Genomic DNA, 27,675 nt, shown 5'->3' with positions numbered 1-27,675 from the left:
GAAATAAATTCAACCACATCAATTGCTGTTGCAGAATTAAGCCCACAATAGTTTTCAGTTTATACAGGGTTTAACCCCAAATTTAACCTATGACTGATAAAGATAAACCCTTACTAACTGATCCTCTTCGTAAATCTTCAAAAGACAGTCGGCCAGCCGTTCATTCTACGGAAACATCTGTAGATGTGACCAAACGTGGAGGGAAATCCTAACAAAATGTAGGCGCAGCCCGAGCACTGAGGCACTCTTACTCCGTCCCTTCTGTATGACCTTGCTTAAAATAACTGAATTGCCCCATAACATTGGACAAATATTTAATTAAAAATTACTAACTTTTTTCTTATCCCCCCCTTCTATCTGTTATAAAAAGGAACCTTTTATTTAATATACTAATGCAAAACGTGTGCCCTAATACAAACTGAAATTATGTATACTTGCGCGCCTGGACCTGCAACACCGTAAAAATGAAAGAGCGCCCTCTAACGACCAAAAAATTATTCAACACCGACACTACTGCTCCCTCCATGAAACTATAATCCTAATTCAGCACAATCTCCCCTACATGCTCGATCAACACCTGAGGATCAATTGAATTTTTTTTTGGCTACTGTCAGGCTAAATCTAAAATATCCTTTCATCTCTCCAGGTCTGTGCTTAATCAGTAGTCATACAAGGTTATTTTCCTCATAGCCACATTAGTTTGATGAAGTTTCATTAAATGTGTACTGTCCTCCTTGCAATGTTTACATTATGCGAGCCGCAATTTGATAGCCAGTCAAACTCCAATTCCCAATGAACACTAGCGTCAGGGATTAGCTTCTTTATTAAGCTGAGCTCCGGTTTATTGTGTGTTGTTACTGAGCACGGAGTGAAACTGAAATATAAAGAGAGAACAAACGGACTAAATTAGACTGTGTCCTGAAGTTAAATACATGCGTATGTAAACGCATGCATTCACATAATATGTTGCTAAACTACATGTGAAAGATTTCCATACATGTATCTCGGTACGCGCAGGCACATAAACCGTGGGAAAATATCACAGAGAATGTTCACAAAATAATAGGGATCTAAACTGTGAGAAACATGAATACATTAGAGAGGAAAATACATGTACCTCGATATAAGTACGTGAAAGTCTCCTTAACCAGTTGTCAAATGTTACGGTTACAATACAGAAGGTTTCCGAGAAACTATAAGGCCCAAAATCTCTTATAAATCCTAATTTATATAGAGAACAAGATTCCAAGAAGAGCTATTTACTTACAGGCAACTTGTTACTGTAGTATTTTTGTTGAGTCCGGGGATGGACTGGAGGCTTTACACCATGTTTGGGTTGCTCGCACTGATCGCCGAAGTTTATTCCTTGTTCTACATGCAGTGGTCACGGTCAATGACGGTGGCTTATTTTACTTGTTAAAAAGAAACCTATGGCAGAAGAAATAAATTCAACCACATCAATTGCTGTTGCAGAATTAAGCCCACAATAGTTTTCAGTTTATACAGGGTTTTACCCCAAATTTAACCTATGACTGATAAAGATAAACCCTTACTAACTGATCTTCTTCGTAAATCTTCAAAATACAGGCGGCCAGCCGTTCATTCTACGGAAACATCTGTAGATGTGACCAAACGTGGAGGGAAATCCTAACAAAATGTAGGCGCAGCCCGAGCACTGAGGCACTCTTACTCCGCCCCTTCTGTATCACCTTGCTTAAAATAACTGAATTACCCCATAACATTGGACAAATATTTAATTAAAGGTTACTAACTTATCCCTTATCCCCCCTTCTCTCTGTCTTAGAAAGGAACTTTTTATTTAATATACTAATGCAAAAAATGTGCCCTAATACAAACTGAAATTATGTATACTTGCGCGCCTGGACCTGCAACACCGTAAAAATGAAAGAGCGCCCTCTAACGACCAAAAAAATTATTCAACACCGACACTACTACTCCCTTCATGAAACTATAATCCTAATTCAGCACAATCTCCCCTACATGCTCGATCAACACCTGAGGATCAATTGAATTTTTTTTGGCTACTGTCAGGCTAAGTCTAAAATATCCTTTTATCTCTCCAGGTCTGTGCTTAATCAGTAGTCATACAAGGTTATTTTCCTCATAGCCACATTAGTTTGATGAAGTTTCATTAAATGTGTACTGTCCTCCTTGCAGTGTTTACATTATGCGAGCCACAATTTGATAGCCAGTCAAACTCCAATTCCCAATGAACACTAGCGTCAGGGATTAGCTTCTTTATTAAGCTGAGCTCCGGTTTATTGTGTGTTGTTACTGAGCACGGAGTGAAACTGAAATATAAAGAGAGAACAAACGGACTAAATTAGACTGTGTCCTGAAGTTAAATACATACGTATGTAAACGCATGCATTCACATAATATGTTGCTAAACTACATGTGAAAGATTTCCATACATGTATCGCGGTACGCGCAGGTACATAAACTGTGGGGGAAATATCACAGAGAATGTTCACAAAATAATAGGGATCTAAACTGTGAGAAACATGAATACGTTAGAGAGGAAAAAACATGTACCTCGATATAAATATGTGAAAACCAGTTGTCAAATGTTACGGTTACACTACAGAAAGTTTCCGAGAAACTATAAGGCCCAAAATCTCTTATAAATCCTAATTTATACAAAGAACAAGATTCCAAGAAGAGTTATTTACTTACAGGCAACTTGTTACTGCAGTATTTTTGTTGAGTCCAGGGATGGACTGGAGGCTTTACACCATGTTTGGGTTGCTTGCACTGATCGCCGAAGTTTATTCCCTGTTCTACATGCAGTGGTCACGGTGGCTTATTTTACATGTTAAAAAGAAACCTATGGCAGAAGAAATAAATTCAACCACATCAATTACTGTTGCAGAATTAAGCCCACAAAGGTTTTCAGTTTATACAGGGTTTAACCCCAAATTTAACCTATGATTGATAAAGATAAACCCTTACTAACTGATCCTCTTCGTAAAGCTTCAAAATACAGTCGGCCAGCCGTTCATTCTACGGAAACATCTGTAGATGTGACCAAACGTGGAGGGAAATCCTAACAAAATGTAGGCGCAGCCCGAGCACTGAGGCACTCTTACTCCGCCCCTTCTGTATCACCTTGCTTAAAATAACTGAATTACCCCATAACATTGGACAAATATTTAATTAAAGATTACTAACTTTTTTCTTATCCCCCCCCTTCTATCTGTTATAAAAAGGAACCTTTTATTTAATATACTAATGCAAAACGTGCGCCCTAATACAAACTGAAATTATGTATACTTGCGCGCCTGGACCTGCAACACCGTAAAAATGAAAGAGCGCCCTCTAACGACCAAAAAAATTATTCAACACCGACACTACTACTCCCTTCATGAAACTATAATCCTAATTCACCACAATCTCCCCTACATGCTCGATCAGCACCTGAGGATCAATTGAATTTTTTTTTTGGCTACTGTCAGGCTAAGTCTAAAATATCCTTTAATCTCTCCAGGTCTGTGCTCAATCAGTAGTCATACAAGATTATTTTCCTGATGATGTACTCACCTTACAACCCATTTTTTTGTTTTACAAACAAGTTTAACTTTAAAAAAATTAACAACTTGCCTTTTTCACCATGTATGGTGAGAAAAATGCAACTGCACTGATTTCATACATCACTGTGTGTAAAAGACACATCCAAGCATCCATACGTATACGGATGTCAAAAATTCACATCCAAATACGAGACTCAAAGAACTTAACCAGCTGGCGCAAAGTTCTCTTTTACTGCACCATCCCGGCTGCAGTAAGGTGGACTCCATCAAGGTTATAGTGAGGACTCCTCAGCCCCCTGTGTTCCCACAGCCACCATCGATCCTTAACAAATGTTGCCCGCTGGATAAGATCATTGAACCTCCTAACCCGATCATTAAATTCTTGAAGTGAAGCCTGACCTTCCCGCAAACCTCCCGTTCGAGGCACAACATGCAAAAACACTATGACTTCTGGATTGATGCCTCTCTTAGGTAACTCATGCAAAAATTCACAAAGTAATGAGTAGATTCGATCAGAATCCATATCTTTGGAACATAAATCGTTTGTTCCTTAATCCAAAATCAAAACTGAAGGACTGGCTTGTTGCAAAGACTCAAAATACTTCCTTGGCCTTGTCTGCATTCTGGAGAAAGTGAGGCCACCCTCACCAACACACGTTACAGGGATTACTTGACGCTGCAATTTGATTTCAAAGACAAAACCATGCTTCTTCTGCAAGCGTTTTACAAAACTATGCCCAAATAGGGCATCCCTTTTTTGTCTTTCTACATTACAACAAGTGGGAGGGACACTAAGTGTCAAATCCACACCTTCTAAACCAACAAACAATGGAATAAGCAAACCTTCCTTGCAGGAATAACCAAACTGTTTAATTCCACAGGTGGCTGTGCTGTTCAGGGATCATGCTCTCGGGTCAGAGGTGCCGTTGTGGAAACTGGATGCCCCGAGTCTTTCCAGCAAAGCACCTTCCTGACCGTCTGCGATACTCTGGACAACCTTTAACCCTGAAACCAAGCAAAGAATAAACCAATCACTTAACAGTCGACTTTGGCAATCTGAACGGATTACTATGTTTGCCTTTCATTTTTTTGTAGCCCAATTGAGACCTCCTCAGATTCAAGGAAGTGGAATTATCACCAGTTTGCTTCAAATAACTGAATTGCCCCACAACATTGGACAAATATATCATTAAAGATTACTAACTTTTTGCTTACCCCCCCCCTTCTATCTGTCACAGAAAGGGACTTTTTATTTTATATACTAATGCAAAACGTGTGCCCTAATACAAACTTAAATGTGTACTTGCGCGCCTGGACCTGCAACACCGTAAAGATGAAAGAGCGCCCTCTGATGAACAAACAAAATTATTCAACACCAGACACTACTACCCCCTCCGTGAAACTAAAATCCTAATTTACCACCTTACGTTATAAAAACTATATGGATCTGAGCAAAAACGTGAGTAAAGTGGTCTATAAAATAATAAGAGTATAAACAATTTTACAATCAAGTGAGGGTGCCATACAAAAAACTTTGACAGGCGTTCCTTTATTAATAAACTGGAATTTGAAGTAAAAATATTGCTCTGGTAAGACACGAGAGGCGAAAAATGAAAGTGCGCCACGTTGGAGGTTGCGCCACGTTATAATTAGGATAGGGCCTACATCAACTATTGTTAGCACATATTGATCAGGTAAAGTGTACAGCAACTAAAATAGATTCTTGACGTGGTTTTGGAAGGAAAATTAAGGATGTTGATGTTCAAAGCCAGTTTGAATGCTTCAAAATTTCAGGAACACAGCGGATGTCATGATGAAGTTAACTTTCGTCGGGTATATTTACAACGATCGAAAGCAGTCGTTAGTTGTGGTAATACAGTAAACGTCGGAGTTTCTTACCCGAAAAGCTGGGTGGGGTTTTCCCCCAAATTCCTCAACCTTGCAATTTATTTATGAAGCCTATTATTCGGCGGGGCACAGCTTTTAAGTTTAGGCTTCAGTATTTTCATTCTTTTACTCGTTTTACCATTTGCCTTGTTAGCAATTTTGTTTGTGTCCACACATCAACCGGTTCGCATACAATTTACAAGAGATGCATAGCGAACGCAGGCGTCACCGGCGGCCATGTGCGTTTTTTGCCACTTGCTTGATACCAAGGAGTTACTACTTGGGATTTTGTGACCTTATCTCTTTTGTAAGTGTGGTTTCGCGCCCCAGCAAGTCGGCGTACTCAAACAAAGGAAGCCTTTAATCTCTCTTTTGTGTAAGGTCTGAGATTCCCAGTTCAAGTCTGATTACCCAAGAAAGGCAGTTCCGTTTTATTGTTGAATTGAGTGGGTTCACCCAGTAGGTCTGCGAGTAGGATTGTCTTCCTCACTTTGACCCAGCCAGGCACGACGGAACTGAAAACAAGAAATTCTTCAAAAAAAAAAGTGTACACATAATTCGTGAATAAGGAATAAGGAAAACCGTGTGTGTTTACACGTAATCCGGCGTGGTCCCTAGTCTGATAGAAGCCAATGGCGCTGTTCGCGTTATCTGTTACATTTCTGCAAGGGTTTCTTTGAATCTGTCTTGAGCGGAAGCACCCCCTCGTATATGTCGAAAGAACCATACGTTGGCGGGTTGTGTTCATTACATTACAATTTTTGGATACTCACCCTGCAGATTCCTCCCTTGTGGCGCAATCTGATCCACTCTTTACAGTTCATTCATATGCAAATTCTTCACAAAGAGACGCCCACGAAGCCCAGCATAACCTGGTAGTTGTCGCCTTTTGTTTATTGTGTGCAAGCTGATCCGTTTGCTTTTTCTGTGCTCCGTTTCTGTTGACAGTTTTGCTGGGGTTTTACTCTTTTTGTATTTGCACAATGCCTAAGAATTCTACGGGAAGTCGTGTTCGTTCTACAGCTCCCTCAGGGGTCTCCAGACCTCCAGAAGACGAAGCTATCGACATTTTGGCCATTACAACCAAAGAGATTGTGCGGCAGCTGAATAGACTTCATTCGCGGGGCCGGCCATGTTGAATTTTACTCTTCATTTTTGAATGTTGAGAATACAAATGAAGCAATAAAATGAAATTTCATGATAAATTTCCACCTGTTTACTCAAATGAATAATTTGAAATTTATGATTGAATACAGAGAATTCTAGATTGCCAGATTATGAAAATTATTGAAAAGGAGGCTTGGAACGTACATGTAGGTCAGTCGGCCGTACCCTGGCCCAACTCAAGACCTACCAATGGCAACCTCCTCCAACCCTTCGTCGACGGCATCTTCTGTCACTGCACCAGGGCTCCCAGGTAACTCGGTTGGTTCCCTCACGCCGTCTTCGGCTGGAACACTAATCCACCGGTTTTTCAGACTCTTTCTCTGCCTCCGCTGGCTCAGAGGGGTGCGCCTTATAATTTCTGGGGCCAAGGGGCGTGGAATTCTGTTTCCCCGTATCTCTCGACTGCAGCTGGTCAGCCTGTGCCACCTATGCCTTCAGGGCCTGTTCCTCCCTACATGTTTAATCCTTGGGGGGTTTCCTATGGTTCAGCCTCCGTCTGTGGGTCCGCAAGGTGCGAACTTTAAATTTCCCGCCACTCCATCCAGCGCAAATGTTGGTACATCCGGGAACTTTCGTAATAGTTCAACACCGCTACCGATTCAGCTGCAAAGGACGAAATCCCTCTTGGTGAGCCACCGGTCGCTCATCCCCAGTTCCCGCCACTCCATCCAGCGCAAATCTTGGTACATCCGGGAACTTCGACGTTCGTAACAGTTCAACACCGCTACCGATTCAGCTGCAGCCGTTTTGACGTATACCAGCAATCATGACGACGAAGCGTCGTCCAAATTTCAGATGTGTCATCACATGCAGTGTCTGACATATCAAGTGGTGTAAAGTTTCGCAACCCTTATCAGAAGGATTCAGTTATTCCTCTTTCTGATAATGTTATTTCTTGGTGGGAGGATCTCAGATCTCATAAATTGTCTAGTGACGAGCTGAGAGACGATCTGAGTGTTTTTGCAGTTTCGGAGGGGCAAGACAGATATTTCGCTCCCCCTGAGCTTCCGATTAGAAGGTTGTCAAACAGGCTAATCATCTCTAGTATCTATTGATGATAAGATGAAGATTTCTCATAGTCATTCTTTAAAGTCAGCTCTAGCCTTTGGTTCGCCTTTATTATGACGCTGTTGTTGATCCTGAGTGCCCAGATAACATTTTTAGGGATATGGTTATCGATCATCTTGCTGCTGGTCTTATTATGTTGGGTTCGGCTAGTCACAGTTTAGCCTCGTCGAGACAGCATACCTTTGGCGAGGTGGTTGACAAGTAGTTTGACATGCTTAACAAGAATTTTCCTTCCAGGGGCGAACTTTTTGGTGATTCTCTCATGAAGAATATTGAGGATACTGAAAAGGCCAGCACTTTAGCTGCCAAGATCACGTCCAAGGGTACCTCTTCTTTCCATAAGAAGAGGTTTAGTCCCTGTCTCAATGCTTCGCGTCCAACAAGGTTTCGGTCCTCGGGGCAGCGAGTTTCGTTTCGCTCTGGGCCGTTGAGAAGCTCCAGTCGTACATCGAAGTTAAACCCAGGGTTTACAGATCAGAGCAGGCCCGGGGCTCCGAAGCATCCAACCACTAATGCTGGTAGGCCTAATCCCTAAAAAACGTGAATTAGTGGGTATGGTATTTCTGGTTCCCCGGGTTCAGTTTTTCCGGGTGTTTGGCAGGACGCCTTCAATATTTTATATATAATTGGTTGCGTATTACTCAGGATTCAGGCCGTTTCTGGTTTAATGATTGAATTTTTGTCTGAACCTATATAGTCAGTTTTCTGTTCCGTCCACTCTCGTTCGGTTTCATCAAGAAAGTGTTAGACAAGGGAGCGATCACTATTGAACCCCCGGTTCAAGAACAGTTTATTTCTTCACTGTTTATGATCCCAAAGAAGTCTGGGGATCTCCGTCCGGTGGTACATTTATGGCTCTTGAACAAGTTCATAGCCTACGAACATTTCAAGATGGAAAACATATCTCAGGTGAGAGACCTTTTGTCTCCAAATGACGGGATGACGTCCATAGACTTGAAGGACGCCTATTTCACAGTTCCTATCAACGCAGCTCATCGAAAAATTTTTCGTTTCATACTTTCTTTCCTTCCTTTTGGCCTGTGTTGTGCACCTCAGGCTTTCACAAAGATTTTGAAGCCTGTAGCGACAACTTCGCGGGAACAAGGAGTCAGGTGTGTATTTTATCTGGACGACATCCTTATTCTAGCGGCATCGCAGCAGGAGTGTTAGGACAACACACTTCGGGCGATCAACCTCCTTCAGAAACTGGGTTTCGTTCTCAACAGGGACAGGTCTCAGCTGGTTCCTACGCAGAAAATCATATTTCTGGGTTCGTTGTAGACTCTGTTCTCATGTCGCTGTCTTTAGACTAGGGAAAAGATCGACAAGATTGCCAATTATTGCCAGCTTGTCTCACAGATGGAAATGTGTGAGTACGCGAGCTAGCAAGTCTTCTCGGTAGACTTTCGTCGACAATCCAGGTTGTTTTTTTAGCACCCCTCTTTTATCGCAGTCTTCAGTTAGACAATATTTCCCTCTCTTCGTCGAGATCTCAACTACGACAGCTTAGTCCCGCAGTCCCAAGAGGCAATAAGCGAGCTCAGCATGTTGATTGCCTATCTCCACGCATAGAACGGCAACAATATTCTCCTTCGTTGTCCAGACAGAGAGAGTGATTCAGATGGATGCTTCTTCTTCGGGTTGGGGCGCTTGAATGGGGTAGCTGACGACAGGAGGTCAATGGTCGATTCAAGAGCAACAAAATCATTAACTACCTGTAGTTGGCAGTGTTTTATGCTCTCCAGTCCCAGTTACTAGCGCAGAGAGGTCTTCATGTTCATCTTCAGGTGGACATTTCCACAGCGGTAGCATATATAAATCACAAAGGGGTGACACGTTCCAGGGAACTCACTCAACTCACAGTAAAGATCTCGTCATGGTGCCTGGAGAGGAATATCACCATTTCGGTAGAACATCTGGCAGGCTCGCATAACGTCACGGCAAACAATCTTTCGAGAATCTTCAAAGACCGGACAGAGTGGCGTCCTCTTCCGAGAATTTTTCGCAAGGTCATGCTCAGTTTGAAGTTACCCAAGTGGTAGCTTGTTTGCAACCTGGTCTGAATGCTCAGTTAGAGAAATTCGTGTCCCGGCATCCGGACCTCCTAAAGTGGAAGGTAGACGCATTTTTTCTCAACTAGAAGGCATTGAAGGTTATGTTTTTCCACTATTTCTTCTGATTTTCAAATGTCTCCGAAAGATGCAGAAGGAAAGGGCAACAGTGGTTTTGATCGCGTCAGTTTTGCCAACTCAAGCCTGGTACCCCAAACGTATGAGTCTTGCCATTGCCAGTCCGGTTCTCCTTCCCAAGAGACAAGACAAATACCACACAATCAACACAAAGTTCACCCACTGTTCCCATCTCTTCAGCTAGCCGCCTGGAAAGTATCCGGGAAAGTCTGCACACAGAAAGTGTCAAACACAATTGTTGCATCATGGAGACAGCGGTCTAATAACCAGTAGAACTCCAGTTGAAAGAAATGGGCTTGCTGGTGTTTTTCAAGGCAAATCGGTCCAGTTCAGTCATCTGTAGCAGATGTTTTTGCCTTTTTGCAGCAGCTGTGTAATGATGGCTTAGTGTATAAAACGTGTATCGTTCATCCATCTCTTCTGCCCACCAATTTGTAGGTGGCCTTCCCATTGGTCAGTACATGGTCAGTATCATCTTGTTAAGCGTTTTTTTTCAAGGGTGTTCTTAACTTAAGGCCACCCCGACCTAAGTACAACGTCACATGGGATTTTCTGTTGTACTGAACTGTATTTAAAATTGCCTGATGACTGTCGCGTGTCTATCAAACAGCTGACCTTGAAGTTAACTACGTTAGTTGCCCTAGTTTCGGCTGGTAGATGTTCTTCACTTACTGCTCTAGACATTGGTAAGATGTCTAAATGGAAGTTATATTTTTTGGCTGACGAAACCATCTTAACGAGTGTTAGTTGTAAAGCCTTTCCATGAGATCAAGTTGCCTCGTTTTTCTGGTAACGGAAATCTTTGTGTTGTTCAGGCCCTTGAACAGTACCTGGACAGGACACGTCACTACAGCGGTAGCGGACCATCTAGATGGTCTCAGCGTTTATTGTCTCATTCTAAATGTTATCATCCAGTGGTTTCATCCACAATTTCGAGATGGCTTAGAGATATTATGTCACTTGCAGGGATAGATACTTCCATCTTCAAGACACATTCTACAGGGGTTGCACATCAGCAGCAGTTAATGCATGTGTCTCTGTTGCTGATATCCTCAAAATAACTGCTTGGTCTTCGGCTTCAACTTTTACCAGATTCTACCATAGAAAGTATTCTTCAAGCGAGTTTGGACAGGCAGTGACGGCGTACACACTGTAAGCTTTGAAATCTGCAGGGTGAGTCTATCCGAAATTGTGTATTATAATTCCCTGAATACATCATGGGCACTTACTTGCAATATAACTGTGATTATTATTAACAATGAAGGATAAAATCACGCTCCCTCCCTATATTAATGTATTCTTGTATTTTACAATTTTCTACAGGTTTAACCTGCCATGCCCTCCCGTCTTACTGGTGTCTCCGAATCAGATATTTTTTCTCAAGCTTCCAATAGACCACTACTACCAGATTGTGCTGGGCTTCGTGGGAATCTTTGTGAAGAATTTGCGTATAAATGAACTTTAAAGAACGGATCAGATTGCACCACAAGGGACGAATCTGCAGGGTGAGCCGATCCTTCATTGTTAATATAATTCCAATTATATTGCAGGTAAGTACCCTTATGTAATTGTGGAATTCTGTTGGTAGCGACGCGACCGCATCGTGTCGCCTGCATTTCATGGTCCGTCGTGAACCGGCAAAATGCAATCTCAATCAATGAAGCCAATTCTAGGCTAAGAACTCACATGTCGAAATTTAGTTCATCAATCTTGAAGAGTGTTGCGATTCAACACTTCATGTGATTACGTCATTATGAAGTGGAATTATTTGGTTCCAAGTGAAATATGCTGCAAGTTTCCACTGCAAACAGAACATTTAAACATTGATTCTGTAGCAGTTACCTGAGCAAGATAACGTGGTTTGCTTACGATAATGGTGATCCTCAGAACTCTGTGATCTGCAAGGGAAATTGTTGCAGGCAAAACACCGGCATGTAACTTGACTTCAAGTGCATGGTTACGAAACGACAAGCACCTTCAATTTGTGCTGAGGCATAGGCTACACTAAACGACGGATGTTCGGATTTGGCTTTAATGGGTATCCCATGATGACCATTCTTATTTTGTGTCCAAAGGTGGATAAAGAGGGCCAACGGGGACCATGCCCCCTCCCCAAAAATAAAAATTGAAAAGTAGGGGCCTAGAGAAATGAGAGAAAAGGCGAGTGTTTGGCCTGTTTTATACCTCTTCCCTCAAACAACGTGTAAAAAACCAAAATTGTAGCCTCACCCCCCATCAGGTTGCTTGATCGTGCTGGATTAGTCCTTCTTCGTATCCATACAGGTCTGCATGTTAAAATTGGTGTTGGAAGATCATCCTGACTATGGGAAATTCAGACTGATGAAAATGTCTTTCTGGAATGCACCCCTCTAAGTGCCTTGTACGTGCGGTGCGGATAAACAAACGGTGGTTCTGCAATCGTGTCTTTCTTCTCCTTTTTGATTACATTTAAAAAGTGAACTCTTTTCCATTTAATACAAGGAGTAATATTCTTTGTCCTTGGATAATTCTCACCCACATTTGTTTTGTCATCTCTTGTAAACGACTTTCGTGAAGCATTAACATAGGTTTAAAATAAAAGTAAAAATGTATCGAATTCCTTGCGCAAAGGACGAAATCCCTCTTGGTGAGCCACCGGTCGCTCATCCCCAGTTCCCGCCACTCCATCCAGCGCAAATCTTGGTACATCCGGGAACTTCGACGTTCGTAACAGTTCAACACCGCTACCGATTCAGCTGCAGCCGTTTTGACGTATACCAGCAATCATGACGACGAAGCGTCGTCCGAATTTCAGATGTGTCATCACATGCAGTGTCTGACATATCAAGTGGTGTGAAGTTTCGCAACCCCTACCAGAGAGGATTCAGTTATTCCTCTTTCTGATAATGTTATTTCTTGATGGGAGGATCTCAGATCTCATAAATTGTCTAGTGACGAGCTGAGAGACGATCTGAGTGTTTTTGCAGTTTCGGAGGGGCAAGACAGATATTTCGCTCCCCCTGAGCTTCCGATTAGAAGGTTGTCAAACAGGCTAATTCATCTCTAGTATCTATTGATGATAAGATGAAGATTTCTCATAGTCATTATTTAAAGTCAGCTCTAGCCTTTGGTTCGCCTTTATTATGACGCTGTTGTTGATCCTGAGTGCCCAGATAACATTTTTAGGGATATGGTTATCGATCATCTTGCTGCTGGTCTTATTATGTTGGGTTCGGCTAGTCACAGTTTAGCCTCGTCGAGACATCATACCTTTGACGAGGTGGTTGACAAGAAGTTTGACATGCTTAACAAGAATTTTCCTTCCAGGGGCGAACCTCTTGGTGATTCTCTCATGAAGAATATTGAGGATACTGAAAAGGCCAACACTTTAGCTGCCAAGATCACTTCCAAGGGTACCTCTTCTTTCCACAAGAAGAGGTTTAGTCCCTGTCTTAATGCTTCGCGTCCAACAAGGTTTCGGTCCTCGGGGCAGCGAGTTCCGTTTCGCTCTGGGCCGTTGAGAAGCTCCAGTCGTACATCGAAGTTAAACCCAGGGTTTACAGATCAGAGCAGGCCCGGGGCTCCGAAGCATCCAACCACTAATGCTGGTAGGCCTAATCCCTAAAAAACTTGAATTAGTGGGTATGGTATTTCTGGTTCCCCGGGTTCAGTTTTTCCGGGTGTTTGTCAGGACGCCTTCAATATTTTTTATATGATTGGTGGCGTATTACTCAGGATTCAGGCCGTTTCTGGTTTAATGATTGAATTTTTGTCTGAACCAATGTAGTCAGTTTTCTGTTCCGTTCACTCTCGTTCGGTTTCATCAAGAAAGTGTTAGACAAGGGAGCGATCACTATTGAACCCCCGGTTCAAGAACAGTTTATTTCTTCACTGTTTATGATCCCAAAGAAGTCTGGGGATCTCCGTCCGGTGGTACATTTATGGCCCTTGAACAAGTTCATAGCCTACGAACATTTCAAGATGGAAAACATATCTCAGGTGAGAGACCTTTTGTCTCCAAATGACGGGATGACGTCCATAGACTTGAAGGACGCCTATTTCACAGTTCCTATCAACGCAGCTCATCGAAAAATTTTTCGTTTCATACTTTCTTTCCTTCTTTTTGGCCTGTGTTGTGCACCTCAGGCTTTCACAAAGATTTTGAAGCCTGTAGCGACAACTTCGAGGGAACAAGGAGTCAGATGTGTATTTTATCTGGACGACATCCTTATTCTAGCAACATCGCAGCAGGAGTGTTAGGACAACACACATCGGGCGATCAACCTCCTTCAGAAACTGGGTTTCGTTCTCAACAAGGACAGGTCTCAGCTGGTTCCTACACAGAAAATCATGTTTCTGGGTTCGTTGTAGATTCTGTTCTTGTGTCTCTGTCTTTAGACTAGGGAAAAGATCGACAAGATTGTCAATCATTGCCAGCTTGTCTCACAGATGAACAAGGTGTGAGTACGCGAGCTAGCGAGTCTTCTCGGGAGACTTTCGTCGACAATCCAGGTTGTTTTCTTAGCACCCCTCTTTTATCGCAGTCTTCAGTTAGACAATATTTCCCTCTCTTCGTCGAGACCTCAACTACGACAGCTTAGTCCCGCAGTCCCAAGAGGCAATAAGCGAGCTCAGCGTGTTGATTGCCTATATGGAACGGCAACAATATTCTCCTTCGTTCTTCAGACAGAGAGAGTGGTTCAGACGGATGCTTCTACTTCGGGTTGGGGCGCTTGAATGGGGTAGCTGACGACAGGAGGTCAATGGTCGATTCAAGAGCAACAAAATCATAAACTACCTGGAGTTGTTGGCAGTGTTTTATGCCCTCCAGTCCCAGTTACTAGCGCAGAGAGGTCTTCATGTTCATCTTCAGGTGGACATTTCCACAGCGGTAGCATATATAAATCACAAAGGGGTGACACGTTCCAGGGAACTCACTCAACTCACAGTAAAGATCTCGTCATGGTGCCTGGAGAGGAATATCACCATTTTGGTAGAACATCTGGCAGGCTCGCATAACGTCACGGCAGACAATCTTTCGAGAATCTTCAAAGACCGGACAGAGTAGCGTCCTCTTCCGAGAATTTTTCGCAAGGTCATGCTCAGTTTGAAGTTACCCAAGTGGTAGCTTGTTTGCAACCTGGTCTGAATGCTCAGAGAAATTCGTGTCCTGGCATCCGGACCTCCTAACGTGGAAAGTAGACGCATTTTTTTCTCAACTAGAAGGCATTGAAGGGTTATGTTTTTCCACTCTTTCTTCTGATTTTCAAATGTCTCCGAAAGATGCAGAAGGAAAAAGCAACAGTGGTTTTGATCGCTTCAGTTTGGCCAACTCAAGCCTGGTACCCCAAACGTATGAGTCTTGCCATTGCCAGTCCGGTTCTCCTTCCCAAGAGACAAGACAAATACCACACAATCAACACAAAGTTCACCCACTGTTCCCATCTCTTCAGCTAGCCGCCTGGAAACTATCCGGGAAAGTCTGCACACAGAAAGTGTCAAACACAGTTGTTGCATCATGGAGACAGCGGTCTAATAACCAGTAGAACTCCAATTGAAAGAAATGGGCTTGCTGGTGTTTTTCAAGGCAAATTGGTCCAGTTCAGTCATCTGTAGCAGATGTTTTTGCCTTTTTGCAGCAGCTGTGTAATGATGGCTAAGTGTATAAAACGTGTATCGTTCATCCATCTCTTCTGCCCACCAATTTGTAGGTGGCCTTCCCATTGGTCAGTATCATCTTGTTAAGCGTTTTTTCAAGGGTGTTCTTCAAGGGTGGCCACCCCGACCTAAGTACAACGTCACATGGGATTTTCTGTTGTACTGAACTGTATTTAAAATCGCCTGATGACTGTCGCGTGTCTATCAAACAGCTGACCTTGAAATTAACTACGTTAGTTGCCCTAGTTTCGGCTGGTAGATGTTCTTCACTTACTGCTCTAGACATAGGTAATATGTCTAAATGAAAGTTACATTTTTTGGCTGACGAAACCATTTTAACGAGTGTTAGTTGTAAAGCCTTTCCATGATATCGAGTTGCCTCGTTTTTCTGGTAACGGAAATCTTTGTGTTGTTCAGGCCCTTGAATAGTACCTGGACAGGACACGTCACTACAGCGGTAGCGGACCATCTAGATGGTCTCAGCGTTTATTGTCTCATTCTAAACCTCATCATCCAGTGGTTTCATCCACAATTTCGAGATGGCTTAGAGATATTATGTCACTTGCAGGGATAGATACTTCTATCTTCAAGACACATTCTACAGGGGTTGCACATCAGCAGCAGTTAATGCAGGTGTCTCTGTTGCTGATATCCTCAAAATAGCTGCTTGGTCTTCGGCTTCAACTTTTACCAGATTCTACCATAGAAAGTATTCTTCAAGCGAGTTTGGACAGGCAGTGTCGGCGTACACACTGTAAGCTTTGAAATCTGCAGGGTGAGTCTATCCGAAATTGTGTATTATAATTCCCTGAATACATCATGGGCACTTACTTGCAATATAATTGTGATTATTATTAACAATGAAGGATAAACTCACGCTCCCTCCCTATATTAATGTATTCTTGTATTTTACAATTTTCTACAGGTTTAACCTGCCATGCCCTCCCGTCTTACTGGTGTCTCCGAATCAGATATTTTTTCTCAAGCTTCCAATAGACCACTACTACCAGATTGTGCTGGGCTTCGTGGGAATCTTTGTAAAGAATTTGCATATAAATGAACTTTAAAGAACGGATCAGATTGCACCACAAGGGACGAATCTGCAGGGTGAGCCGATCCTTCTTTGTTAATATAATTCCAATTATATTGCAGGTAAGTACCCTTATGTAATTGTGGAATTCTGTTGGTAGCGACCCGACCGCATCGTGTCGCCTGCATTTCATGGTCCGTCGTGAACCGGCAAAATGCAATCTCAATCAATGAAGCCTTCTAGGCTAAGAACTCACAAGTCGAAATTTAGTTCATCAATCTTGAAGAGTGTTGCGATTCAACACTTCATGTGATTACGTCATTATGAAGTGGAATTATTTGGTTCCAAGTGAAATATGCTGCAAATTTCCACTGCAAACAGAACATTTAAACATTGATTCTGTAGCGGTTACCTGAGCAAGATAACGTGGTTTGCTTACGATAATGGTGATCCTCAGAACTCTGTGGTCTGCAAGGGAAATTGTTGCAGGCAAAACACTGGCATGTAACTTGACTTCAAGTTTGTGCTGAGGCATAGCCTACACTAAACGACGGATGTTCGGATTTCGCTTTAATGGGTATCTCATGATGACCATTCTTATTTTGTATCCAAAGGTGGATAAAGAGGGCCAACGGGGACCATGCCCCCTCCCCAAAAATAAAAATTGAAAAATAGAGAAATGAGAGAAAAGGCGAGTGTTTGGCCTGTTTTATACCTCTTCCCTCAAACAACGTGTAAAAAAACAAAATTGTAGCCTCACCCCCCATCGGGTTGCTTGATCGTGCTGGATTAGTCCTTCTTCGTATCCATACAGGTCTGCATGTTAAAATTGGTGTTGGAAGATCATCCTGACTATGGGAAATTCAGACTGATGAAAATGTCTTTCTGGAATGCACCCCTCTAAGTGCCTTGTACGTGCGGTGCGGATAAACAAACGGTGGTTCTGCAATCGTGTCTTTCTTCTCCTTTTTGATTACATTTAAAAAGTGAACTCTTTTCCATTTAATACAAGGAGTAATATTCTTTGTCCTTGGATAATTCTCACCCACATTTGTTTTGTGATCTCTAGTAAACGACTTTCGTGAAGCATTAACATAGGTTTAAAATAAAAGTAAAAATGTATCAAATTCCTTGCGCAAAGGACGAAATCCCTCTTGGTGAGCCACCGGTCGCTCATCCCCAGTTCCCGCCACTCCATCCAGCGCAAATCTTGGTACATCCGGGAACTTCGACGTTCGTAACAGTTCAACACCGCTACCGATTCAGCTGCAGCCGTTTTGACGTATACCAGCAATCATGACGACGAAGCGTCGTCTGAATTTCAGATGTGTCATCACATGCAGTGTCTGACATATCAAGTGGTGTGAAGTTTCGCAACCCTTACCAGAAGGATTCAGTTATTCCTCTTTCTGATAATGTTATTTCTTGGTGGGAGGATCTCAGATCTCATAAATTGTCTAGTGACGAGCTGAGAGACGATCTGAGTGTTTTTGCAGTTTCGGAGGGGCAAGACAGATATTTCGCTCCCCCTGAGCTTCCGATTAGAAGGTTGTCAAACAGGCTAATTCATCTCTAGTATCTATTGATGATAAGATGAAGATTTCTCATAGTCATTCTTTAAAGTCAGCTCTAGCCTTTGGTTCGCCTTTATTATGACGCTGTTGTTGATCCTGAGTGCCCAGATAACATTTTTAGGGATATGGTTATCGATCATCTTGCTGCTGGTCTTATTATGTTGGGTTCGGCTAGTCACAGTTTAGCCTCGTCGAGACAGCATACCTTTGACGAGGTGGTTGACAAGAAGTTTGACATGCTTAACAAAAATTTTCCTTCCAGGGGCGAACTTATTGGTGATTCTCTCATGAAGAATATTGAGGATACTGAAAAGGCCAACACTTTAGCTGCCAAGATCACTTCCAATGGTACCTCTTCTTTCCATAGGAAGAGGTTTAGTCCCTGTCTTAATGCTTCGCGTCCAACAAGGTTTCGGTCCTCGGGGCAGCGAGTTTCGTTTCGCTCTGGGCTGTGGAGAAGCTCCAGTCGTACATCGAAGTTAAACCCAGAGTTTACAGATCAGAGCAGGCCCGGGGCTCCGAAGCATCCAACCACTAATGCTGGTAGGCCTAATTCCTAAAAAAAACTTGAATTAGTGGGTATGGTATTTCTGGTTCCCTGGGTTCAGTTTTTCCGGGTGTTTGGCAGGACGCCTTCAATATTTTATACATAATTGGTTGCGTATTACTCAGGATTCAGGCCGTTTCTGGTTTAATGATTGAATTTTTGTCTGAACCTATATAGTCAGTTTTCTGTTCCGTCCACTCTCGTTCGGTTTCATCAAGAAAGTGTTAGACAAGGGAGCGATCACTATTGAACCCCCGGTTCAAGAACAGTTTATTTCTTCACTGTTTATGATCCCAAAGAAGTCTGGGGATCTCCGTCCGGTGGTACATTTATGGCCCTTGAACAAGTTCATAGCCTACGAACATTTCAAGATGGAAAACATATCTCAGGTGAGAGACCTTTTGTCTCCAAATGACGGGATGACGTCCATAGACTTGAAGGACGCCTATTTCACAGTTCCTATCAACGCAGCTCATCGAAAAATTTTTCGTTTCATACTTTCTTTCCTTCGTTTTGGCCTGTGTTGTGCACCTCAGGCTTTCACAAAGATTTTGAAGCCTGTAGCGACAACTTTGAGGGAACAAGGAGTCAGATGTGTATTTTATCTGGACGACATCCTTATTCTAGCAACATCGCAGCAGGAGTGTTAGGACAACACACATCGGGCGATCAACCTCCTTCAGAAACTGGGTTTCGTTCTCAACAAGGACAGGTCTCAGCTGGTTCCTACACAGAAAATCATGTTTCTGGGTTCGTTGTAGATTCTGTTCTCGTGTCTCTGTCTTTAGACTAGGGAAAAGATCGACAAGATTGTCAATCATTGCCAGCTTGTCTCACAGATGAACAAGGTGTGAGTACGCGAGCTAGCGAGTCTTCTCGGGAGACTTTCGTCGACAATCCAGGTTGTTTTCTTAGCACCCCTCTTTTATCGCAGTCTTCAGTTAGACAATATTTCCCTCTCTTCGTCGAGACCTCAACTACGACAGCTTAGTCCCGCAGTCCCAAGAGGCAATAAGCGAGCTCAGCGTGTTGATTGCCTGTATGGAACGGCAACAATATTCTCCTTCGTTCTTCAGACAGAGAGAGTGGTTCAGACGGATGCTTCTACTTCGGGTTGGGGCGCTTGAATGGGGTAGCTGACGACAGGAGGTCAATGGTCGATTCAAGAGCAACAAAATCATAAACTACCTGGAGTTGTTGGCAGTGTTTTATGCCCTCCAGTCCCAGTTACTAGCGCAGAGAGGTCTTCATGTTCATCTTCAGGTGGACATTTCCACAGCGGTAGCATATATAAATCACAAAGGGGTGACACGTTCCAGGGAACTCACTCAACTCACAGTAAAGATCTCGTCATGGTGCCTGGAGAGGAATATCACCATTTTGGTAGAACATCTGGCAGGCTCGCATAACGTCACGGCAGACAATCTTTCGAGAATCTTCAAAGACCGGACAGAGTAGCGTCCTCTTCCGAGAATTTTTCGCAAGGTCATGCTCAGTTTGAAGTTACCCAAGTGGTAGCTTGTTTGAAACCTAGTCTGAATGCTCAGAGAAATTCGTGTCCTGGCATCCGGACCTCCTAACGTGGAAAGTAGACGCATTTTTTTCTCAACTAGAAGGCATTGAAGGGTTATGTTTTTCCACTCTTTCTTCTGATTTTCAAGTGTCTCCGAAAGATGCAGAAGGAAAGGGCAACAGTGGTTTTGATCGCTTCAGTTTGGCCAACTCAAGCCTGGTACCCCAAACGTATGAGTCTTGCCATTGCCAGTCCGGTTCTCCTTCCCAAGAGACAAGACAAATACCACACAATCAACACAAAGTTCACCCACTGTTCCCATCTCTTCAGCTAGCCGCCTGGAAACTATCCGGGAAAGTCTGCACACAGAAAGTGTCAAACACAATTGTTGCATCATGGAGACAGTGGTCTAATAACCAGTAGAACTCCAATTGAAAGAAATGGGCTTGCTGGTGTTTTTCAAGGCAAATTGGTCCAGTTCAGTCATCTGTAGCAGATGTTTTTGCCTTTTTGCAGCAGCTGTGTAATGATGGCTAAGTGTATAAAACGTGTATCGTTCATCCATCTCTTCTGCCCACCAATTTGTAGGTGGCCTTCCCATTGGTCCGTATCATCTTGTTAAGCGTTTTTTTTAAGGGTGTTCTTAACTTTAGGCCACCCCGACCTAAGTACAACGTCACATGGGATTTCCTGTTGTACTGAACTGCATTTAAAATTGCCTGATGACTGTCGCGTGTCTATCAAACAGCTGACCTTGAAGTTAACTACGTTAGTTGCCCTAGTTTCGGCTGGTAGATGTTCTTCACTTACTGCTCTAGACATTGGTAATAATTATGTCTAAACGGAAGTTATATTTTTTGGCTGACGAAACCATCTTAACGAGTGTTAGTTGTAAAGCCTTTCCATGATATCGAGTTGCCTCGTTTTTCTGGTAACGGAAATCTTTGTGTTGTTCAGGCCCTTGAATAGAACCTGGACAGGACACGTCACTACAGCGGTAGCGGACCATCTAGATGGTCTCAGCGTTTATTGTCTCATTCTAAACCTCATCATCCAGTGGTTTCATCCACAATTTTGAGATGGCTTAGAGATATTATGTCACTTGCAGGGATAGATACTTCTATCTTCAAGACACATTCTACAGGGGTTGCACATCAGCAGCAGTTAATGCGGGTGTCTCTGTTGCTGATATCCTCAAAATGGCTGATTGGTCTTCGGCTTCAACCTTTACCAGATTCTACCATAGAAAGTATTCTTCAAGCGAGTTTGGACAGGCAGTGTCGGCGTACACACTGTAAGCTTTGAAATCTGCAGGGTGAGTCTATCCGAAATTGTGTATTATAATTCCCTGAATACATCATGGGCACTTACTTGCAATATAATTGTGATTATTATTAACAATGAAGGATAAACTCACGCTCCCTCCCTATATTAATGTATTCTTGTATTTTACAATTTTCTACAGGTTTAACCTGCCATGCCCTCCCGTCTTACTGGTGTCTCCGAATCAGATATTTTTTCTCAAGCTTCCAATAGACCACTACTACCAGACTGTGCTGGGCTTCGTGGGAATCTTTGTAAAGAATTTGCATATAAATGAACTTTAAAGAACGGATCAGATTGCACCACAAGGGACGAATCTGCAGGGTGAGCCGATCCTTCATTGTTAATATAATTCCAATTATATTGCAGGTAAGTACCCTTATGTAATTGTGGAATTCTGTTGGTAGCGACGCGACCGCATCGTGTCGCCTGCATTTCATGGTCCGTTGTGAACCGGCAAAATGCAATCTCAATCAATGAAGCCTTCTAGGCTAAGAACTCACAAGTCGAAATTTAGTTCATCAATCTTGAAGAGTGTTGCGATTCAACACTTCATGTGATTACGTCATTATGAAGTGGAATTATTTGGTTCCAAGTGAAATATGCTGCAAATTTCCACTGCAAACAGAACATTTAAACATTGATTCTGTAGCGGTTACCTGAGCAAGATAACGTGGTTTGCTTACGATAATGGTAATCCTCAGAACTCTGTGGTCTGCAAGGGAAATTGTTGCAGGCAAAACACTGGCATGTAACTTGACTTCAAGTGCATGGTTACGAAACGACAAGCACCTTCAATTTGTGCTGAGGCATAGGCTACACTAAACGACGGATGTTCGGATTTCGCTTTAATGGGTATCCCGTGATGACCATTCTTATTTTGTGTCCAAAGGTGGATAAAGAGGGCCAACGGGGACCATGCCCCCTCCCCAAAAATAAAAATTGAAAAATAGAGAAATGAGAGAAAAGGCGAGTGTTTGGCCTGTTTTATACCTCTTCCCTCAAACAACGTGTAAAAAACCAAAATTGTAGCCTCACCCCTCATCGGGTTGCTTGATCGTGCTGGATTAGTCCTTGTTCGTATCCATACAGGTCTGCATGTTAAAATTGGTGTTGGAAGATCATCCTGACTATGGGAAATTCAGACTGATGAAAATGTCTTTCTGGAATGCACCCCTCTAAGTGCCTTGTACGTGCGGTGCGGATAAACAAACGGTGGTTCTGCAATCGTGTCTTTCTTCTCCTTTTTGATTACATTTAAAAAGTGAACTCTTTTCCATTTAATACAAGGAGTAATATTCTTTGTCCTTGGATAATTCTCACCCACATTTGTTTTGTCATCTCTGGTAATTTACCAGAGATGAATTTACCAGTGGTAAACGACTTTCGTGAAGCATTAACATAGGTTTAAAATAAAAGTAAAAATGTATCAAATTCCTTGCGCAAAAGGCGAAATCCCTCTTGGTGAGCCACCGGTCGCTCATCCCCAGAAGGTGATGCGCTACATTTAAAGTCGCGCTAGCATTGTAATCGACGCGTATAACATTCATCTACGTGTACGGCAATGCATCATACCACGGAGCGCACACGGTTTCGTCCCATCCAGTGAGACCTCGAAGATACATCACGTGTCTGTCAAGGGACCAAGCGATGAAGTTTTCTCTCCTTCAACCTTTAACTGTGACGTAGACAAAAGTGGAATACCGTGGCACAAATTTGAGTCAGGAACTAGGGAAAGGGGATGGGGCATTGTGGAAGAGATGCTAGGCCATGGACATTTGATAAGCGTTGTGTGTGGGGGGGGAGGGGTTACACCATAATAAAAATCTCGCATGAAATGATATGGTCACTATTTTTCCATGGTGTTTGCGTGTACTGTAGGCCCTACTGATGTTTCTATAGTGTGCTTCAATATCGTATGTTACCTTTCAGTGCTTTTCTTCTCAGCTATATACCTATTGGTTTGATAAATAAACTTAAATTGTATTTGGTTAAATTACCGCATATTGGAACTGGTCTTTGGTCAGTTTTGTGAATAAATAATGTGCTTGGCCGATTTTAAACGCGCGTTCAAGTGACCGGCTCAGGAGAATAATGGACGAGACTATAATGCTTGCCCGAGCCGTGGGCGGTGGCATAAACCCTCAGGCGGTTGGCGAGTTAGTATGGAGGGATGTGAAGGATGATCCGAACATTGCCCAGAAACTAGGAAAGAAAAAATAACAAGCGGCAAGGACAAGGGACGGGCATCTGCACACACCTGCCTAATCTGCTATAAATGTTCAACTTGTACTGAAAACTTGCACTTCACATCAAAAAGGTTAATTTATCGGTGGGTGCTGTTTATGAATGGCCATTTCATTCAGTAATTTATTACCTGCAATAAACGTCTGCAATTTGTATGCCCATCGAAGACGTATTATAGTTTGAAAGTAACCTTCTACACTTAAAGACGTTAACACTGAGCGGGGTACATAGCATCATCTGTAAATCTTCGCATAATGCTTGCGAATTTCAACAGGAAAGATTTTTTTATGGACTTTAAATCAGTATGTAAACTAGTTCAGTACAGACGGGCCATAATAACTGGCTCACTGCAGATGTTGTGTGTACCCCAGGTTCACAGATCATGCACCTTGCTACAATGGTTATTAATCATAGATCACCGTAGTAACCATCTATAATTACCCAAGTCTTTCCAGTGCGCACCACCCACAATGCAATCTCTGCGTTAGTTGAGTCTCATGGGAATGTGGTAAGCCAGCCGGCCGGCTGGCCGTACAAGTATGCCTAATATAAATTCATTAAAAAAAACAACGCATCTGAAGGCTGAACTGTCTCGCTGAATACCCGTTAAAGATGTTGTCCACACCTTGAACGCACCTCGAATTTCGTTGAAGCATGGATGGTTGAAGTCAGGCGTGAAGACAGACCGGTGTTATCTTTATTTCTCAAATAAAATGTGAGTGCTGAAATCAAGTTATTGTTTGGAGGTAACGCGACGACATGCCGCATGCACATTCCAACAAGTAAAAATGATGGGGTTCGATCACTCAGACACAATAGGCCGACGTCCAGCGCAGGCCTACATTGTACATAATACATGTATACGGTCGTAAACCTTGGAGCATGGTAAATCATACTAAATCATGGTTGAGCATGCATGTGCTGCAGCAATGGGGAGGATCATGCCGTTTTTTACGCTCCTTTTTTTTATTATTTTTTTTAATTATTATTTTTTTTAGCTTATAAAACTGTTTAATAGAACCATTAGTACTTCTGCATGATATCTGGAGATGGAGTGTTGCCTCAACTCAAGCTTAACCCTGCATGGTTCTTAGGCCTACTACATGTACATCATACATGTACATGTAAGCATGCAGTTATAAAAAAGCTCCATGATGTAAGACACCAGTCTTCATTTACGTCGTTAGTATTGCCGTACTACTGCCGCTGGACTCAGAACTCAGGCTAAACTTTATCTCTATTTCAATGTTTTTTGATTGAGGGTTTCTTTTTTTTTTTTTACTTTTACTGGGTAAATTTCAAATGCCATAGGCCTACCAATGTACAGTTTGTGCGCCATGTACCTGTACACGTAATCTGATAAATTCTGACCGATGCAGTGCACGCTTAGGCCTACATACATGTACATGTAGGTGGTGACTGGCCAGCATTGGACATGTATGCAAGTTTGGAACTTACAAATGTCAGCTAGTGGCTTAAACATCAGTACATGTATATCAATAGTTACCGGTAAGTCGTGGTTACATTTATACGAAGTGAACATTTGTGCCAATTGTACAGTGTGCCATGAAATGGTCATCATTTCCATTCCCCCCCCCCCGCATGTTTCTGGGTCAGCGTATTGTAGTCGGATCATGAACAACACCCTCAATAAACCCTTGCACAACCGAGAACTAAGCATTCTGCAGTATGATCTCTACATTGTGACCAATGTTCAGGTACAAGACTTGTTCCTCTGTTTAGAGAGATGGAAGGACAAGCCCCCGTTGTACTGCTCTCAGGGTAGTTAAAAAAATGTAAACTGTCTAAAACCTTAGGTGTAAGAATCACAAGTGTATCGTCATTGTAATGGTAAATAGCAAAATATAAGAGTTTCACATGATGCTGGGATGGAGCGGGTTATAATAAATTGTGCTGGAAAACAATAATAATACTAGAAGTGAAAGGTCACGAGTTTAGATTTCTTTTTTACCCATAGCCAGAAAATTCCCAGCCCCACTTGAAAAGTTGGTTCTGGATCCGCCCTTCAGGCATACTGACAGAGCACAGGGGCCTACTGACAGGATTTATGGCTTTCTCACACAAGACAAATATTGGGATTGACTCGGGTTGTTGGAGGGTTGATGGAAAACTGTTGATGATTCACACTTGAAAAATTTCAACCCTATGCCAACCCTGCATCAACCCCAAGACTGATTTCAACTGGGTTGAATTCAACCCGCTCTGGAGCATGGTTGAGACTTTTCAACCCAAGTTGAAAATTTTTCGTGCTCATTTCTGGGTTGAATTAACCCTGAAAAGCTCAGTTCGCACGAAACAAGTGTGAAACAACACCCCATTGATGTGGGGTTGAAGAATCAAATTTTCAACCCAGGGTTGTCATGGGCTCACCTAGGGTTGAGTCCAACTCTGGTTAAGAGGCTGCACATGTAGTGTGAAAGGCTATATTGTAATTGGTAGGAAGCCTAGCCATATACAATGTAAGCCTGCCCGACTACACCATGGCAACTTTATCTGCATGCACAAGTGCAATAGAAGGACCAGCAGGTACATGTATGTTTGTGTACATACCGTTACATGTAATGTAGGCAGTGATTAGTTAGCCTTTGAACTGTTGAAGTACAATGCAGAAGGCTACGAAAGCCCTGAAGTGTCATGTATATATTTTCAAAAAGTGAAGTACATTCTTTCGAAGTTTGTATTTGTTGCGTATGTTTTTTCAACATCATTTTTTGTGAGACATTGAGCATTTTCGAAACGATTGGATTCGGCTTAGACTTTGGTTTTGCTGGTTCCAGCCATTTTGAAGCAGCGTTCAAAACTACATGTACATGTTCAAGCTCTGACTGGAACCAGCAAAACTGAAGCCAAGGCAAATCCATTTGTTTCCAAAATGCTCTATGTATTTTTTCAAAGTTTGTTTGTGGGAGATACTGTATATCCTCCAGTTTGTTTTGAGGAGATTTGCTTTTAGAAACATTGTTTCTGTATTTGGAAACAAATTGTTTTTACGAGATGTAATTTTTCAAAGTGGTTTTATGAGATACATTTTTGGAAGTTTGACAAGATGTAAAAATCCAACTTGAAATTATGCATCTATTGAACATATGGACATACGTACATAGACAGGTGTACGCTGTTCATTTACTGTACATTGACTCAGTCTTGAACTCAGTTACAAATTTAAGCAATTCATTATGCATGTGCACAGGGCAATGGCATGCAGAAAATGTTTACTGGTATGGTACACTCTACATGTTCCAGTACTGTACACGTACATTGTTTTCACAAAGATCTACTGGTATCATTGGGCAGCTCGTACAGTACAATTTGATGTGCATATGTGTGAGACATACATGTACATATGTATCGGCAACATGTTGTACATATGTGACGATTATTCGAATACCTGGATATTAAATAAATTGTATAATATGTGAATATGTACGGTATTTTTGAAAGTGAATATTTGGAGGTGAAAATCAGTAATATAAAACCGGAAAAATCAATTAATTGGTTACATAATTGCATTCCAAAAGCATCTAGGGGAAGTGATGGAAAGAGAAGACCCATGTGTACATGTACTCGTAGATGACGGAAGGCTTATGCCCAACAATAATACCAAGGCCAAAAAGTGATTTTCCTTTCATTTTTTTTTTCTTTTTGTAAAAATGTATATATGTTATTCATGCCTTTGTAGAAATGTCACAGTGTGGTACAACCAAATTTGAATATTGGATCAAATGGAAGACTGGCTATTTGATTATTCAATTATTCAAAATGACTCAGCCTTGCACAGCCTATGCCCATGTTGTGTATAGGATGACAGCTGATGTTGTTACTGTTAAAAGCAGTCGGCGGATCGAGGTGCATTAAAATAAATGAATGCTGTGAAACACTATGCCCCCTTCCCTGCACTTTTAGTAATCAGATCCATTTAAA

General features: G+C 42.3%; 1 protein-coding gene and 1 long non-coding RNA gene across 6 annotated transcripts in view; one reads left to right on the top strand and one right to left on the bottom strand.

The window, feature by feature from the left end:
- Nucleotides 1-27,675, bottom strand: part of LOC147798365 (uncharacterized) — a 43,623-nt gene that overhangs the window by 3,282 nt on the left and 12,666 nt on the right. For 3 of the 5 annotated variants that reach the window (XR_015426181.1, XR_015426180.1, XR_015426179.1), the window contains exons 2-6: nt 4,395-4,556; nt 2,698-2,848; nt 2,186-2,312; nt 1,268-1,428; nt 748-874 (exon numbers count right to left, since the gene is read on the bottom strand). This is a non-coding gene — a long non-coding RNA (uncharacterized LOC147798365). Of the gene's footprint in view, nt 1-747; nt 875-1,267; nt 1,429-2,185; nt 2,313-2,697; nt 2,849-4,394; nt 4,557-6,211; nt 10,280-27,675 lie in introns of those variants that run through there. The other 2 variants (XR_015426182.1, XR_015426183.1) reach the window with 2 other exon arrangements.
- LOC110990132 (transient receptor potential cation channel subfamily M member-like 2) overlaps nt 24,238-27,675 on the top strand; it is a 56,938-nt gene continuing 53,500 nt past the window's right edge. The window contains exon 1 of the mRNA XM_087140181.1: nt 24,238-24,448. The gene's annotated coding sequence lies outside the window, so the exon portion shown is untranslated. The remainder of the gene's footprint in view (nt 24,449-27,675) is intronic.

This window comes from Acanthaster planci, linkage group LG08 (assembly GCF_054643075.1).
Source record: "Acanthaster planci isolate LZ-2023a linkage group LG08, COTS_SCS, whole genome shotgun sequence".
NCBI classification, from domain to species: domain Eukaryota; kingdom Metazoa; phylum Echinodermata; class Asteroidea; order Valvatida; family Acanthasteridae; genus Acanthaster; species Acanthaster planci.
Note: the sequence above shows the minus strand (reverse complement) of the source record. Positions and strands in the feature narration are given on the sequence as shown.